We start from the raw sequence: 18,048 nt of genomic DNA, 5'->3' as shown, positions 1-18,048 counted from the left end.
CACAGGCTCTTTTCAGTATAAATAGCATCTGCATACCGCTCCACAGGTAGAGTGAGTAGTAAATTACTGTGCTGAACAAACTTTTCTCTGAGATCGCTGAATCCTATTTGGAGAAACATCCAGTTGATTCCATTGAGGAAGATTTTGAAAAATAGTACAGATTTGATGGAAATGGAGTTGTATGTGATCACAGAGGAGGAAATGGAAGCATATATATGACAGTTTGCGCTTGCTGCTTCAATAATACCATGTATTAATAGTTGAAATATGATAGGAAAACCAATCATTGTTTTGGTTGAGTTATATTCTCTGAAAAGTGCCATTTTGTAGAAATAGCACTTGTGTTGTGAAATGCTGATAACATTTTCACATCTCAACCATCAGGTGATTTTTCCTATTTTCTATTTTTGGAGGGCAAGCGTGGGGTTATGCGCAAAAATATTTTCTCACAAATGCTTCAAAGTATGAACCTTTTTCAGGATGTATTTGATTCCATGAAATTATACTCTTAACATGATGCATAGAAAAATTAAAACAGACTCTTCCTCTTCTTGTGGGGGTGGGGGGGAAAATGAGACTGAAAATTTTTAGTGACTGCCCATATGCTCCTGGCAGGCAGTATGATTTATCAAGTCTTTCTCCTTCTATTTAGGTGAATCCAGCTGTGGGCAGTGTATTCTGTTCTTCACTTCCAGTGAGTCAGGTCAGTGTCTCTGCAAACCTCTGACCACAGATTGGTGACATTCTGAGTCTGTTTCTGAGAATGTGTTGCAGAATGGCTTTCTCAGTCATTTGTCTTAAAAGGCATTCACTTGTGTCATTTTTATACTGAATTACATAAACATTAAAGCTCACTGACTGTGAAAAAGTTTTCTATGTTCTCTTATGAGCACAGTGATACCAAAATGAGCATTGTTTTCTATAACATTTTTCTTTCTATGACATTTTTCTTGTTTTTTTTGGGGGGGGAGTCAAGTAGGTACCTGACAGTAGAGGACTCTGATGTTTTACTTCTTTCCTAATCTTAGTCTCTAGAGCTGGGAGAACATTGATAGGTGATGGGTGACATTTGCTGAGCATGAATCAAAGTCAGTATACTGTGCTGCATCCTGCATCCTGTCCATGTATATATTCATTCTGCAATATACATGCATATGTATATAAATAACTCAGGGCTTTATATATGTATATACACATATGTGGAGAGAGAAAGAATATATAGTAAAATGAGGCACAATGAATACAAAAATATTCAGATGTATGTGTATGTATATGTGGAATATAAATGTATATATGCACATGCATATATACATGTATATATGTGTGCCTATAAGATGAAATCACTCTCTTGATTCTCCAACTACAGGTGAAGAGTTGAAAATTCAGAGGGCCTCAGATCATTTGTTCCATTTTTATTTCGAATGGCACAAATAGGATATTTTTAAAATCTGTCTTGACTTGAGATGGGTGGCATGGCTGAAGTGAGAGGGTGACTATATAGCAAGCATGACGCTCTGAGTTCAATAACCCAGTATCACAAGAAAAAATAATAATTCTGTCTTAATTTAAGACATAATAAATTCCTACTTGAAAATTCTATTTCAACGGGGAAATTGAAGCCAAGAATGGTTGAGTGACTTACAATAACTTGTTAGGGTTGAGGATTTAACTCAGTGAAAGAGTACTTGCCTAGCAATTGTCAGGCCCTGAGTTCGGATCTCAGCACTACAAAAAAAAAAAAAAAAAGCGGGCTGGGAATATGGCCTAGTGGCAAGAGTGCTTGCCTCACATGCATAAAGCCCTGGGTTCAACTCCCCAGCACCACATATATAGAAAACAGCCAGAAGTGGCGCTGTGGCTCAAGTGGCAGAGTGCTAGCCTTGAGCAAAAAGAAGCCAGTTTATTGCAGCTCATATAGTACTGAACAGTACATGCAACCCATTAGAGAATAAATCAAAATGGTTCATGCTAAAGGGCTGAAGTCAGAGTCAATGTCACATGCATTAAAAGTTCTGCATTTTCCATTTGACTGGATTACATTGCAACTCACTATATTCATGGGAAAAAATTCCAAGTATGCCTTTTGTCTGGATAGGTAAAGTGAATGAGAGTTTGGGAAAAGAAGGAATATAGGATTTCACCTCAATAGGGAAAGGTCATGTTGTTATCTAGAATCACTAAATTACTCAAGTTCAAAGATACATTGCTTGAAAAGTATTTCAATAAACTTGTGGGCTCTTTGTGTCCACCCAGCATCCTTGAGAAAGCATTATAATTTGGCATAATGCCTAAAAAACTGGATCCCTTCAGGAACCTCAATTTGAAAGGTACTCCTTAAATAAATTTGGTAATATAGTAGAAAAATGCCTAACCAAAGTTCTGAAAAATCACCACTACCCAAAAGCTAAAGGTAATTTTTACTTTGTGCCTGACTTGGCATCTTTTCTTACCCTACCTCCCTCCTTGCTCCTTTTTATTTCATTTTTGTAGAATAAATTATAACAGTCATTAATACTTCTTAGGAAGTGTTAAAAATAATAAAACATAAAATAATAAAAATAAGTAAAAGTAATAGTAGAATAAAAATCAAATTACTAAGGAACATCACTTTTAAGATTAAAAAAATTACCTTTTTAACATATTGGTTCACCACTTAAAACTAAATAGTTCTGAAAGCCTAAGTATAGTCTATAGGTATTTTTAAAAGATTGTTATATACTGTTCTTTTTTTTTTTTTAATTTATTTTTTATTTTTTTGCCAGTCCTGGGCCTTGGACTCAGGGCCTGAGCACTGTCCCTGGCTTCTTTTTTGCTCAAGGCTAGCACTCTGCCACTTGAGCCACAGCGCCACTTCTGGCCATTTTCTGTATATGTGGTGCTGGGGAATCGAACCCAGGGCCTCATGTATATGAGGCAGGCACTCTTGCCACTAGGCCATATCCCCAGCCCCTGTTATATACTGTTCTGATGGAACTTTATCCTGTAAAAGATGTTATATACAGGATCATTAAAAAATAGATTATACTCTATAGAAGCATTGTTTTTATTAGGAAGATCTCATTACAGAGCAGACTCTTAACATCAAATGATACACAGTTGTGATAAATGTTATGTCATGAAATATCAATATAGTGACTATAAATCTGTAATTTATTTCAAGTTATACTCTAACTCACAAGAAGAAATCTTAGAATTAGCTGGGCACTGGTAGCTCATGCCTGCAAAGCCAGACAAGCAGGAAAAGTCCATGCAACTTTTATCTCCAATTAACCAGCAAAAAGCCAAAAGTAGAGCTGTGGCTCCAAGTGGTAGAGTACTAGCATTGAACAACAAAGCTCAGGGACAGTACTTAGGCCCTGAGTCCAGGACCTAACCAGCAGAAGGGGGAGGGGAGAGATTAGCTTGATATCTCTGGGTGGCAATCATTTTACTGAGTTTTTGAGCCTTGGTTAATAAGTGAAGAACTTGTCATATAAAACAGCTAGAAATATTTGAAATTTTGCTAGGTAAGTTCATTTATAGTAAACAGCAAACTTTTGGGTCTTCCTATTGATCTTTCAGAAAATAAGTAGTTGAATGTCGTGATATGAACACCTTTGTCTTTGCATGGCTAGGTTTACAGCATGCAGGTGATTTGAATCTAATCCTTGTGTTTGTCCTGTCTTTCCACCAACCTCACAACACCAAAACAAAACTTGCAGATGGAAGGAAAAACAAGTCCTAAAAAGAGTATGAAAGTAAAGAGCAGAAGATGAGAGGTGAAAAGAGAAGGGAGACAAAAAGAAATTTGGCAGGCAAAAGTCAGTCACTGCAATGCACAGGTTGTTCACGTATTGGTTATTTGTTTTTTGAGTTCATAAATGAAGTCACCTCCTCCTCCTGGCACTTTTGTTTCTCATGCACATAAGACAGGAAGGAATATGGACCAATAAAGGCATTGAAAACCAAAAATGAGCAGGAGAGTGTCTCTTTCTAGATGTCCAGGAACACTCCTGTCTTCCACCGCTCCCTCCAGCTGAGCCATCAGATATGTCCATGTGTCTCTTATTGGTTTCATCCACTAAAGGGTAAAATAGCCAGATTTTCAGAGGGAGGGAGACAGAGAGAGAGAGAGAGAGAGAGAGAGAGAGAGAGAGAAGCCAATAGATCTCCACTTTGCCCCTGAGTTTGTTTATTGCACAGACACAGGTTAATGAAGAAAAATGCCTGAAATTAATGAGGTTATGACCTCAGTCTCCATCCCTCTATGGAGGGACCTTCTTTGAATTGTTTTCCAATTCAAAAGGGTCACATCTCTAAGGACCCCTGTGACAAAAACAACCAGGACTACTTAGGCTCCTACTAGATGCCAGACATTTTGCTAAATGACAGCTCATATTCATTCTCAATTCTAATTTTAAAGAAGCCAAAAAAAAAAAAAAGGAAATCAAAGATGTTCTCTTAAAGAGTTAAGAGGAAACAAATCTTGAATTTGTCTCCAGATCTAAGAACTTGAATAGATATTTGTTCAAAAAAAAAACCCCAAAACACTTTAAACCATTTTATTACAGGTTACACTTGCAGATAGCAGAGTGTTGGAGTTAGTACATATTTATAACTACATAACACATACATATGTGCTTAAATATATATATATATATGTATTTATATACATGAACTAGCAGTCTTGTTTAAACAAATTGCTAAGCCATCAGAAGTTATTTCTAATATATTTGATGGAAGTCACAATCTTAAACAGTTGAGTTGACAAGACTTGAATCTTGGAGCCAGGACATTTTTTGGGGTACTTGGTTCAGTCACAAGCAGATGCCAAAAGCCTGGCACCCAGAGGGGTGATGTAACTTGATCATGTTCATGGTTAATAAGTGGCATCTGAACTGGAGCCAGCCCAGGCTCCATTCCATTACATAACACAGCCTGAAATTGCCAAATTGTCTGAACCCTACGACATAGCCACAATTACAAGTAAGCAAGTCCAAAATACACTTGAAACCTAAGGCACATCCAGAAAGGGATGATAAGAAGATTCCAGCAGGATGGAGATAGGGTGGTGCTAGGAGAAACCGTCCTTATCTTCAAATGGGTGATCACAGAGCAGGCCTTTCTCTTCTGCAAAACAGAACAGCTTATACTCTGATCCTTTCCAAGTGCTCTCAGTTGACTGATCCCTTTTTAATGTTGTTTTGTTGTTGTTCAACGTTTTGTTTTCAACTGGCACATATTTCTTATACAGAGGTTCCATTGTGAAATATCCACACATGTATATAATGTGCTTTGATCAAACTCACCATTCTATTCCTTTATCTCCCCCACCAACTTTTTCACAATTTTAGGAGGTTTCAAGATTCTATTTTCATACTTGCATAAAAAAGTTCTTTGGTCATATTCACCACCTCTCCTTTGACATTTTGGCTGAACTCTGTATTTCTATTAGCTATGTGTTTTGGAGAGAGTACTTCTTTAAATTATACCTTACCTGCAATGAAGAAGGTGTTACCTCCCACAGAGCATTATGAAGCTGGTGTGAAATCTAACATGCAAAGCGCTTAGTAGGTATGAAATAAAGTTAGTTCTTTTATTAGAGTATCCCAGAAGGAAAAGTTGTAACATAGTTGAGTAGTCACATTCATTTCCTGTTAAATTCACTGGCATTGAGTTCTGATATTCCAAGCATGGGTGTAGTAATCTTTTTCTTGAGAAAAATCAGTCCAGTAATCTCTCTGGGCACCATCAACCCACTCACAATTCCATTTGATTCACTCGCATTCAAGAGTGGCAAAGTTTACTTGGATTCTTTTATTGCTTTAGTTTCGACCACAAACTAATAACATGCTCCCCTCAAAGATTTGTGTCTCTCATTTCCTTTCAGACACTCTTTAGGCTTCTAATATGTTCTTCACATAGACCTTTGCATCTTGAAGGGGCTATTATATCTCCAGTCAAATAACCAAGAAATATTTCCAGAGAATGTTATTGCTAGTAGAAAACTCTGGCTTTCAATTTTGAAGCACATGATATGTCTCTGCCTTTATTTGAACCTAGTGCCGCCTGCTAGGGTCTGCTGTCTCTTCTCTTCAGTATGTGTTGCTGACATAGGCATTGATGGGAACAGCATAAACACCACCATTTCCCCCTTCACCCTCAGCATTTTATAGCTAGCCTGGCCTAAATTGCACCTCTGGGAAGCATTTCATCACACTCCTTTCCCCAGCTATCACTCTAGGTCTTGTGGCACTTGCTGCTGTGCTTTGGGCCTTTTGGAAGCAAGTCTTTGGCAGTATATCCTATTCATCACAGATGGGGGAAAGATACTGGTGTGGTTTTTGCTCCTAGTTGTACCTGTTTCTTTATTATAATTATTAACACTCAGGTGGCATCAAATAGACTTAAATTTCCCTAGTAGCACAGCTACTTTCTTTTATAACATTTGGCAAATATCTAGTTAGTAAGTAGGTATATTTCTGGAGCTATGAAGGCTGCTTAGAAATGACCAATTGTTAGATTGTCTCAAATCTTTTTTCTCCCCACTCCACTCAAGGCTGGCACTATACTCCATGAGCCATACTTCCACTTCTAGCTTTTTGGCTAGATAATTGGAGATAAGAGTCTCTTGGCTTTGTCTGCACAGGCTGGCTTCCAACCTTCATCCTTACATCTCAGCGTCCTGATAGCATTGCTGGAATGAGCCAATGGCACCTGTCCAAGATTATCCTTAACCTTATTACTAATTTTGGATTGGTTCTTAGCTTGGTTTCAGTTTTTACCAAGAAAAGCACAAACCGTATTAATGCACAGGAGCAAGCATGAGTATCTTGTTAAAAGCTAGATACTGTTTCAGGACTTGTGAGGTGGAGTCTAAGATTATGGGTTTCTCACAAGTGCCTGACTGATGTCAGCTCTACTGCTGATGACCCTGTGAGTTACTGAAGTTTCAAAGTAGAATTGTTACTGATCTTATGCCAAAGCTCATTCCATAAAGGTGCTGGTAAGACTCTCGCCTTATTTTGTTTGCTTGTTTCTTAAGCCATAACAGAGAGTCATGGAATCTTAAACATGGAAGGAATGTAGATGCTTATGTGCTGGCAGATCAGCAAGCTCAACAGTGGGAATAAAAAGAATGCATATACGTGCCTAAGTACACCCATGATAAGTGCTACAGCTCAGGGGTGGAACACGTGCTTTGCAGGCACAAGACCCATGCGTTCAATCCCCTAAATAAATACATAAATGTTCCTAACATAAAGATTGTGGCATATCACTTAAGAAAAACAATTAAAAGAACATACGATGTATATTATAAATTCCAAATTGCCAATTGAGTCCCACAGAAAGCTTTTGGTTGGTTTTTCCAACACCCTCATCCATAGTCAGCATATGGTACAGTTGGCAAAGGAGCTTCCATGGAAGTATTGGCTAATACCTTCTTCTGTGTTGATGAGTAAGAAGATAAAAGCTGAATGACAGAGACAGGTGCCACAGCTTTTCCTGTTTACCGATGATGTAAATGATTTTTTTTCCTGAAATGGATAATCTTTTTTTTAATTCTAGGAGAAATTTTTCTCAAATAGACTATTTACAATGCAACAATTATTTTTCACACTTTAAAATGTATTCTGCATTATTGAATTTTTTAAATTATTTTCTTCAAGTCTACACAATCAACAAAGCAAGTAAGCCATGCTTTGTCATGGTGGCCATAGTACATCATTAATGGCACCATAGCACACCACTGTATAATATACCCACCACACAAAACTGGCATAAAAATCAAAGGTATTGATTATAGTAAAATGTAAAACAATCCATTTGGGGTATCCCTTACCCTACCTTTATTGTAGCTTGTTAAATTTTAAGTTAATACAATTTATACTATTTAATGTGATTGTCAGTTTCCTAAAACTTTAGCAATTGTTCCCAAAGGGTGGTGAGACTGGCTCCAATATTCCTAGTGATTCCTAGTGATTCTCCACTTTGGCTGTGCATTAAGTAGGATACCTTGAGGAATTTACTACCTTATAGTTTTGGTAGATCAACACTAGGCTTTATTGAAATGTATCTTCTATTTTTAAAACTGCACAAATAATAAGACTATAACAAAGTAGTGAGTCCATTTTTAGTGATGTATAGTGTTCCATTGTACAAACAGATGTCAGTTTAGTATTTATTCATCTAATCTACTATTGATGGTTTGTTTTCAGTAGCTGGTTAAAAAAGAGCTACCGAGAACATAGGGGTATTTTTTTTCCAAACTAAACAAATTCCCTGGTGATTCTAATGTTCTCTTCACTGCCTTCTCTATCACCCTCTCCTCACTTTTCTGTCTCACATAACATGACCCAGGCCATTGATTCCTTCGTGTGAATGTACTCTCAGTTCCATAGGCCATGAGGAGATATTTATTATACTGTCTTCTCTCAGTTCTTATCAGTACAAATTCCTCAACTCCCCCTTTCTTCAACACATCTCCATCTATGCATTCTAAAATAGGTTATTCTGTGACCGCACATTAATAAGCAGAGGAAAGAGTAGATATTGTGGACCTGGAACCAAAGGTCCTGGGAAGAGGCTTTGGTTTTTCTTTGTGTGTACCAAATAAAGATCACCAGTGAGCTCTGAGATTTCATATTTCTAGTGTTTTTTAACTCTTATTTGAATTATGTTGGGGACTGTCTTTTGACATGACAACAGAAATCTTTCAGAGTTTTATGACTTGGTATGGATAGTTTAGGGGAATATTTACATTAGCTGTAGGTATATCATGCATTCATGGTCTAACTAAACTGAGAAATCTTGGCAGGGGCCGAGCGGGGGAGCAGAATGCCAGTTTCCTTGTTTGCTTGAATCAACACCTAAATAGAGCTTACCTGGAATATTGTAGTCTCAAAAATGTTTAAGTGTAATTGCCTGATTGTTCATGTATCTGAAAAGCTCACAGCAGATGGTCTCCATGATGCTGTAGAATCTGGCCTACTGACATCTTCAGAGAATTCTTTCAATGAACAACTTCCTTCAAAGCATCACCAGGAAAGGTTCTTTTTTTTATTGTCAAAGTGATGTAGAGAGGTTACAGTTTCATACCTTAGGCACTGGATACATTTTTTGTACTGTTTGTTACCTCCTCCCTCATTTCCCCCTCCCCCTCCCCCTTCCCTCTCCCCCCATGAGTTGTTCAGTTGGTTTACACCAAACAGTTTTGCAAGTATAGCTTTTGTAGTAGTTTGTCTTTTTATCCTGTGTCTCTCTATTTTGGTATTCCCTTTCACTTGACCAGGAAAGGTTCTTAAGCACGTGTTCTCTTCATCCTCAACCTTGGCATTCTCAGACAACCACTGGTCACTTTGACATCTCCTTAAAGACTTAACCAATACTTTTATTATCAACACTTGACAAGGACTCCTGATCCAGCCCTTAGCTAAGGTCCATTTATATAAGACTATCTAGACACAAAAATCAATGTGTAGTGCCTTTTGTGCTATATTTTTATGTTTATTTTGTCAGTTGTGGGGTTTGAACTCAGAGCCTGGTGCTGTCTCTGAGCTCTTTTGCTCAAGGCTGGAACTCTACCACTTTTAGCCACTTCTGGTTTTTGAATAGTTTATTGGAAATGAGTCTCATGGAGACTTTCCTGCCCAGGCTGGCTTCAAACCACAATCTCAGATCTCAGCATCCTGAGTAGCTGATTCCTGGCCTTTTGTGTTTTATTTTAAAAAAAGAAAAAGAAAAAAATCTTAAAAAATTAAAGTAAAACACACATGCAGAAATGTCTACAGAATATAAAGATACAGCTTGATGCATTGTTTTGCAAACTTATCATTCCTACATAACTTGAAGTTAAACCAAGAGCCTGAGTTCCACCAGCACTCTGCCTCTGATGGTAATTCTATTGCACACTCCATGTGACTGAAACATTAAATTCTTCATCTGAGACAAGTCCTTCATTTACAGAATTTGACTACCATCCTCCCCACCCCCTTGCCTTTTTTTGTGTGTGTGAGTTACTGAGGTTGAACTCAGGGCTTCATACTTGCTCTGCTGGCTAGCTCTGTTGGCATTCCACCACTTGAACCTGCCCAGCCCTGTTTTATGCTTGTTATTTGGTGAATGGAATCTAACAAATTTTTCTGCCCTGGCTAGCCTCAAACTATAATCCTCCACATCTACTCCACCTACTAGATAGATTTACAAATGCAAGCCACTAGGACCATGCTCAGCCTTTGGTTTGTGTGTGTGTGTGTGTTTGTGTGTGTGTGTGTGTGTGTGTGTGTGTTTTAACCAAGTCATTACTTACTTAAGCTAGCTACTGTCAGTTATGATTTATCTGAAGATATGTGGAAGTCTGTCCTTCCAAGCAACCCTTGTCCTATAAAGTTCATTCATGCATGTGCACAAATATTGATGCCTTTGTGGTTTTCAGGGACACAAATACATGTGTGGCCTGCATATAACATACTTCTAACTATATTCTTCTTCATGAATGTAAAGCTGAATTATATACAATATTATTGATTTAAAATTAACGTAACTTGACTACACAGCATATTTCATGTAGTAGGCTTATTCCATAAAATTCTTCATTTTGGTTACCGTAAATGCTTTCTTTGAATGCTCAAAATCTTGAAGGCAAGAATTTCTTCTTCTCATGCTTGAGCTAGAATTGTGTGAATTTGTTCTGAAGAGTTCAGCTGTCTTTCCATTCCATTCAGTTTCTATATCTGATATTCAGCAACATGTCATTTAGATTCCCGTACTTTTTTATTTGAGTCAGAAACAAACAACTTTGTCATGCTTACAATGTTATTTTAATAGATATATGGTTTAATAGATATATGGTAAAATCATTTTATTACTATATAATATGAGCATATTCTTGGCAGAATTAACATTCTATGGCTAGACTTATATAGTTATTGTTTTTCTTCCAAGCTAAACTGTTACCCTATTATAAAAGCAATTCATATCGTAATATTAGCATTACTATGTGACATAATTGTAAAAGGGAGACTGTTGGAAAAGGAAGGGAACCAGAACGAAAAAGAGTGGGGAGTAAAGGAGAGGATGATGGGAAGTGAATATGATTGAAGTATGTCACATACTTATTTGAGAATAGAATAATCAAATTCATTAAAGATTTGTATAAAACTGAAAAGAAGAAGGGAGATAAAAAGAGTAATGAAGTATGATTGAATACATTATATGCATGTATGTAAACATCACAATGAAACCTGTTGGTGCAACTTAATATCCACATTTAGAAATGAATATTACTCAGCCAGAAAAGTAATGATTTACAGATATGTGCTACCACATGAATAAACTTGAAAACATTATGCTTAAGTGAGAGAAAACAGATGCAGAAGACTCCGGAATGTATGAGTCTGTGTATAGGAAATGTCTAGAACAGTCAAGTCCAGAAACAGAAAGCAGATTAGTGGTTGCCAGGGCTGGGGGAGGCGAAGGCTGGGAAGTGACTTGCAAAGAGTCCAAGGCTGTTTTGTGGAATGATGAAAATACTGCAATTATCTTCTGAGTGTAGTTGCCCAACGTTATGATCATGAGGAAAAAAAAAAAACACTGGTAAGTTGTCCACTTCAAAGATGGAAGGCAGTTTTATAGAAGGTGAATTCTCTCAATTAAAAAAAATCATTCATTTGCATTGTAGAAAATATGTAAACTAAAGTAGCAAAGTTAGGAACAAGTTATTGTTCTTATCCACAACTACTGCTTGCCCTTCAAATTCATCCCCCATGTATTCTTGTTGCAGGGGAAGATGTTGATGTTTTTCATTAGATAGCAGAGACAATTGTTACATTATTACATTCCAAGCAATTGTGTATTAGTACCCTCCCCATCTCCCAACCCCAGAAAGAGCATGGTTCACAGGGAAGATCCATTTACTTGATGCAGGGAGTAAGGGAGTAATGGATAGGAATGTGAAGAAGACAAGTAGAGCACAATAGTCACCCTGCAGAATGGGATGGAGAAGAACATGGTGAGGAAAAGATTGACAGGTGTCAAAACAAGAGGGAGAACATTGGCAGGGAAACACCATAGAGACTTTTGAGGAGCTGGACAGCAAGATAGATACATGAGGTAAATCTCCCCTCTGTTACGAAGTCCCCAGGGTATCTTCACAGCTTGTGGAGTCCTATTTGTGTCTGTTTGCTGTTACTGTGTGGAGCTGCTACTTCTCATGAAGGAAAAAGGAGGCACACTGCTACGGAAGTGACACGTATTCATCCGGCCTATGTGGCTTGTGCACTGTATTTGTGCTCTTATCCCTTAGCATATAGCATGCACATTTCACTCTGAGGTTACACAGTCTTCACACAACTGAAATGGCAACCTCAGTAGATCAGAGTCACTGATCTCTTAATGCCAGGCACAATGATTAACGTATTTTACAAGAATTATCTAACTTAGCCTTCCCAAGAACCCACTGAAGGAGGTCATTATCCTCCATTTACAGATAAAGACACAGAGGCTTAGGTTAAGTAATTTGTCCAATGTAATAGCAAGTGCCTTAATTAACTACTGCCCCTCCTATCATGTGTTTAAACTCTTATTCTTCCTAAAGATGTCCTCTATATTTGTTCTTTATCATTTATAGTTATTTCGTTAGATGGATATATCAGACAATATTGTTAAAATATCTAATGGTGGCTTTGTTACTGCTGCTGTTTTTTTGTTTTGTTTTGGTTTCGGTTTTGGTGGGGTTTTTTGTTTTGTTTTTTGTTTGTTTGTTTGTTTGTTTTTGGTAAAGCATTTCTTTTGAGTTTTTCATTAGTTGATCTGTAGTCAGAGAATTTAGTTCATACGATTTATACCATAGGAGATTTTTTGTTCTTCTAATGCAGTGCATACCAAACACACTTGGAAGAAAGGGAAATCTCATTGGTTTGGGAACATAAGGGGTAACTGTTAATTTAACTCATTATTAATTATTCAGATCCTCCATATAGTATGGCTCATTTTTACCTCTTAGTATGACACTTATTCACCCTATGTACTGTATTTCAGCTGTTCTCATGAATTTCTCCCTCTACTTCTAAAGGTTTCCTTCATGCTTTTCATATGCTATTGACTTATTAAGGCTCATTATTACTACTAAAAGCTGCCCATTTCTTTTTTGCATTCCATGTTATCTTTTACAGATAATTTTTATATAATATTGTAACCAAATGAAAAGTAACTAATATAAATTGATCTTATATGTATTTCAGTTAATTTTAGTGTCCATACTTTAAAGCTACTTTTCCCCCCTAATTATCACTATGCATTTGGCCTAGAATATTTGAGCACTTTAATTTCTTATGAGGACCTGTGATTTTGCCCCAAATCTCAAATACCTAAACATAATTTAGGTTACCTTCACATATAGATCCATTTGAACTAATGTAGAAATTTGCTGCTATGTTTTTTTAAGGTCTTTTTTGTTAAAACAGGTATTGGTGATATTTATGGTTGTCTTTGTTGTTATTTCCTTTATATATTTTGGGGCATTAGTTTTAGGAGATGTTTTAATAAGATACTATAGAATCCTTAAACATTTTTTTTGCCATCAATGTTTACACATTTTACCAGAAAGGTTTGTACATTTGGTGTTTTGCTTTGATTTTTCTTCCTGTTCCTTCTCCTTCTCCAAAGTCCTTTCTCCTTTCTTTTTTTCCCGTTTTTCTCCTTGTTTGGAAGTGGGAAATTTTTACTCTATTAAATCCTTCTTTCCTGCCTCATTTCTCAGGAACACCTACAGTCCAGGAGATTGCATTGGACAGCTACTCACCATCTCCTGTCACATCATTTTCAGATGACTTTTACTTCCGCATTTAGAGAGATGTTCTCATTTCTAGCCTATTCTTCACTAATTAATTACACTACCTTCTCAAATCTGTGGTATGCTGTTGGTACTGTGTTCTTTTTCTTAACTTGACAATCTTGAATTTCATTCATACATCATCTCTTACCTCATTTTCATTCACACATGGTCCTGTTACCTCACCTTCTATTTATTGTATTTATGCATTGGCAATATATCTTTTACATCAATTTTTGTTTTTGTTTTTGTTTTTGTTTGGCCAGTCCTGGGGCTTGGACTCAGGGCCTGAGCACTGTCCCTGGTTTCTTTTTGCTCAAGGCTAGCACTCTGCCACTTTGAGCCACAGCGCCACTTCTGGCCATTTTCTGTATATGTGGTGCTGGGGAATCGAACCCAGGGCCTTATGTATATGAGTCAGGCACTCTTGCCACTAGGCCATATCCCCAGCCCGCTACATCAAATATTTTTAAGGTACAGTTATTTCTCAGATTGTATCTACTCCAATGGAAGATCTTTTCTCCCTGCCTATAGATAATTATTCATTCCCTTCTATGCTTCAGTGTTTTAATAGGTTACATATTGGATGGTACCTTCCTACTCCATCCATATAAAACAAAGTATTTATGCTGTCCAAGGACTGAAGTGTACTCTAAATAGTTGGCTAACCTTAGGCCTTGTTAGGGTCCAAGGAAAGCTCTGATAGGGTCAGGAAATTGCCTAATTGCAGAGCAAATAAATGAAATTAATTAATGTGGAGTTGGTGGAGAGACATAAGAACATTAGTGAAAAATGTCACCACCACAGACTATATCCCAAATGTTTGTCTTCTGTTAGGGACTTCATGCTGCTACCCAACCTTTAACATATTAACCCAATAGGAGTCAACCACTTGTGTCACAGTGTCAAAACAGAGGGCTGGTTGAGAAGGCTAGGGCAAACAAAGAACAAAAGGAGGTACTTCCATACTCAGGTATCTGTCACTGGGCCATCTTCAGCTGGGGGCACTAGTCGGAATTACTGCATGCCGAAGGAAGCTTGCTAGTCTCCCGTTGGCTTTCTCCCCCAAGTCCTTGCTACATTTGTGTCTCTAGAATATGAACACCTGTTGCAAAGACCTGTCACTGGCTTGAATCATGTCTTTTTCTGTGAAAGCAGCATTGTGCTGGTTTTCAGTGTCTTTCTCACTTGGCCCCATGGAAGTGCATTTTGACCACAGCTTTCCAGTTTCTAGTTAATTCTAATCCCTGTTTTCTGGTTCTGGGTGGAGTGTTCTGTCTAGATAAAATATGGCTAATTTCACCAATGTAATTTGTGGACAGGGGCCCAAGGTATCTGTGCATTCTTGCCCTGAAGCCTAGCACTTGCATTTTATGACATGGCTCTTTTAGGGCTATAATGAACTCTCTTCAAAACTCTCACATCAGTTATAAATCATTCTCCATAGGAAGTTTGTCCATGAGCCTCCCTTTTCTCTTTTTCAGCCAAAGAAAAGTTGGGAACTACAGCTGAGTTAGTCTAAAAGTAAATGAGAACTTTATGATCGTTTTATATGTAAATATTTTTGAGAGTCATGAATTGGTTCTAGACATTAGAGCACAATAAACACATTCTTTTATTCTTCTCACACCAGACTCCCTGCCCCATCCTGCCTGCATTTTTTGGCACTCTGTTTTGCCCCCAGTTTCCCAGTAAGTGAAGGAGCCTGGTCCTTGGTGGTTCCCATGGTTACTGATACACTTCCTTTTAGGGAACAGCCATTGGTGTAATGCCATCTGCCAAGCACTGCTCTCAAGATGAACCACACAGATGTCCCTCAAGGTGTTTCTCTCACCAACTCAGGCTTAGCCACATGCTGCTGCCCTAGGGGGTGAAACCACAGGGTTGGATGATCAGTCACTAGAGAGCAAGTCCTCTGCCAGCACTAGCTGCAAGCTTCCCAAGGCAAGTGGGGAGTGGCTGATATTCAGGTGCAACAAACATTTATTGAAGGCTGGAAAAGAAGCAAGGCACCAGGAAAATATTTGAGCACTAAAAAATAAAATTTCTTTCATAAAAATTTATAATGTCAGTGAGGTGGAAACTATATATATATATACATATATATACACAATATATAAATGTGTGTGTGTATATATATATATGATAGTTATCTGCCTTACCAATCAGTGTTTGAAAATCAGCATTTGATAAATACTCCAGAAGACAGTGTAAAGGATGTTTGAAGTACATCTTCTTCCAAAATGAAACTTGAATCTGTCCACTTGGCTTCACCTCTGCCAATTTTACCCTGGCCATAGCCACCATCTTTTTTGTCCCATAGAACTGGAGACTTTAAGGATTTCCAAATTGGTCCTTCATCCCATAGTCATTTTCTCCCCCAATGTTCTTTGCACAGCAATCTAGAACCTGTCACTCCTTGGCTGAAATACTTCAGCCCTTCCCACTGCATTTGCAATAAAACCCAGATCCCCAACTGTGGCTTTAAGGCCCTTGTGGATGATCTGATATGTGCTTGTCTTTTGAATCTCATCTCTCCTTAGCAACCCTCCCTGGAGCCTGCCTGGCCTGATGGCTCCTCTGCCTCTAGAGTCGACCTTTCTTGGTCTTAGGTGAGCAGAAAAATGGAGTCCCCTTATAGCTATCTCTCTTGTCTGACCCTCATGCCTCCACCTGAGATTTTTTTTTCCCTCACCAAGGCCTTTTATTTTTCTTATGCCTTCTATATATTCTCCCCCAACTGACTCTGAAGAACATTGAGGACAAGACCCACTTCTGGCCTGTCTGCTGAATCCAATCCAATCCAATAAATGCAAATGTCATCACCAAAAACTGCTAGTTAAAATTGTAAAGTAAATGATTTTTTCAGTGTAAAGACTGGAAATAGAAACTTTAGTGATTCTATATATACATAAAAATGTTAAAATACAAAAATCATATAAATGGACAAAAAATCACATTATCCTTCTAGCTTTAACTTCCTTCTTCTATTCCCCTGAATCACAGCAGCACATAAGGTGTGCTGATTACTCAAAGCACACACCATGAGGTGGAAGTATCTTGACTGTACATCAATTACTATACGTACATTCAATGTTTAAAAGCCACTGGTTATATTCTGATCCAGTAGTTCTATTTATCACATTTGTTTTCTTATTGTTTTATTTTTAAAAATTGGTCAGTAGTCATAAGAGGTAGAAGAGAAAGCATATTTCTATTCCTGGATCGCTTTCTCCACTGACCTTGAGTTTAAAATAAAAATAGAGAGAATGACCTTGTGTGCATCCAGTTATCACAGGGCTCCGGTGAGAATGAGGAGAGGCTATATAAAACAGTGCTTGTGAGCAATAAAAGATGACTCTATGTATTTGCATACATGAACTTGTATGCAGTGCCTAGTTGCTTGCCATTCTTACTTTGTTCTTAATCAGAACACTCAATTAGGGAAAAAAAAGGATATTGTTGGTTGAACTGACCAGTTCTGTTGCCTCAAGTGAAGGGAAGAAATAGCATTCTAGTGATTTAGTTCTGTGAAGTTTAGACTTGGAGAAGTCCAGCTTAGCCTTACTGTCTCTTTCCCAGCTCTGAACTCATTCTCCATTTCAGCCAAGATGTTTATGTGTAAAACGGCTCCCTCCTGCCTACCACTGGTGATTAAGAGCTCAGGCTAATGAAATCTGCAGAATTGAAACTTGGCTGCTGGCTAGTTATTATGCAACTCTTAACATTTCCCTTTTGTTTCTGTCAATAATATAAAATTCTCAGCTTTTCTGTCATAACTAACCCTTCAAATACTCTAAAATTTATTCTACTGATATTTTTTAATGACCAAATTCCATTATTTCTTGAAGTTTAGGTTATATGCTTTTGGAAGGAACAAGCAAACTAGTGGAGATACAATAGTATCACTCAAGAGTATCTATGTCAGCTGAATGAAGTGCTGAAGACACAGTTACTTTTATGTGCCTTAGATTTCTCTCAGTGCCTTGATCACAATAGCAAATAAAATAAGGGATACCACAGAAGACATAGTAAGAGTTAGCATCTTCCAGTGGTGTGTGATTCATAACAGACAGGAAGCCTCTAGTGAGTATCTCAAGACAACTACTCCTGCCCCCCATTCCCCATATCTGACCTTCTAATATTAACATGGTTCCTTTCCCATCACCTGAATCCAACATGTGGCCATATACTGAAGTGTGCCTATTGGGACATATAGGTACATCTCAGCTTTCATC

At 37.7% G+C, this 18,048-nt stretch overlaps 1 protein-coding gene across 9 annotated transcripts in view; it reads left to right on the top strand.

Annotated features, from left to right (window-relative positions):
* Rhobtb1 (Rho related BTB domain containing 1) overlaps positions 1 to 18,048 on the top strand; it is a 122,025-nt gene that overhangs the window by 60,737 nt on the left and 43,240 nt on the right. For all 9 annotated transcript variants that reach the window (XM_048338845.1, XM_048338846.1, XM_048338844.1 and 6 more), the window contains one exon: positions 653 to 703. The gene's annotated coding sequence lies outside the window, so the exon portion shown is untranslated. The remainder of the gene's footprint in view (positions 1 to 652; positions 704 to 18,048) is intronic.

This window comes from Perognathus longimembris, chromosome 2, assembly GCF_023159225.1.
Source record: "Perognathus longimembris pacificus isolate PPM17 chromosome 2, ASM2315922v1, whole genome shotgun sequence".
In the NCBI taxonomy this organism is placed as follows: Eukaryota; Metazoa; Chordata; class Mammalia; order Rodentia; family Heteromyidae; genus Perognathus; species Perognathus longimembris.
This window is presented reverse-complemented; position numbering and strand designations above follow the sequence as displayed.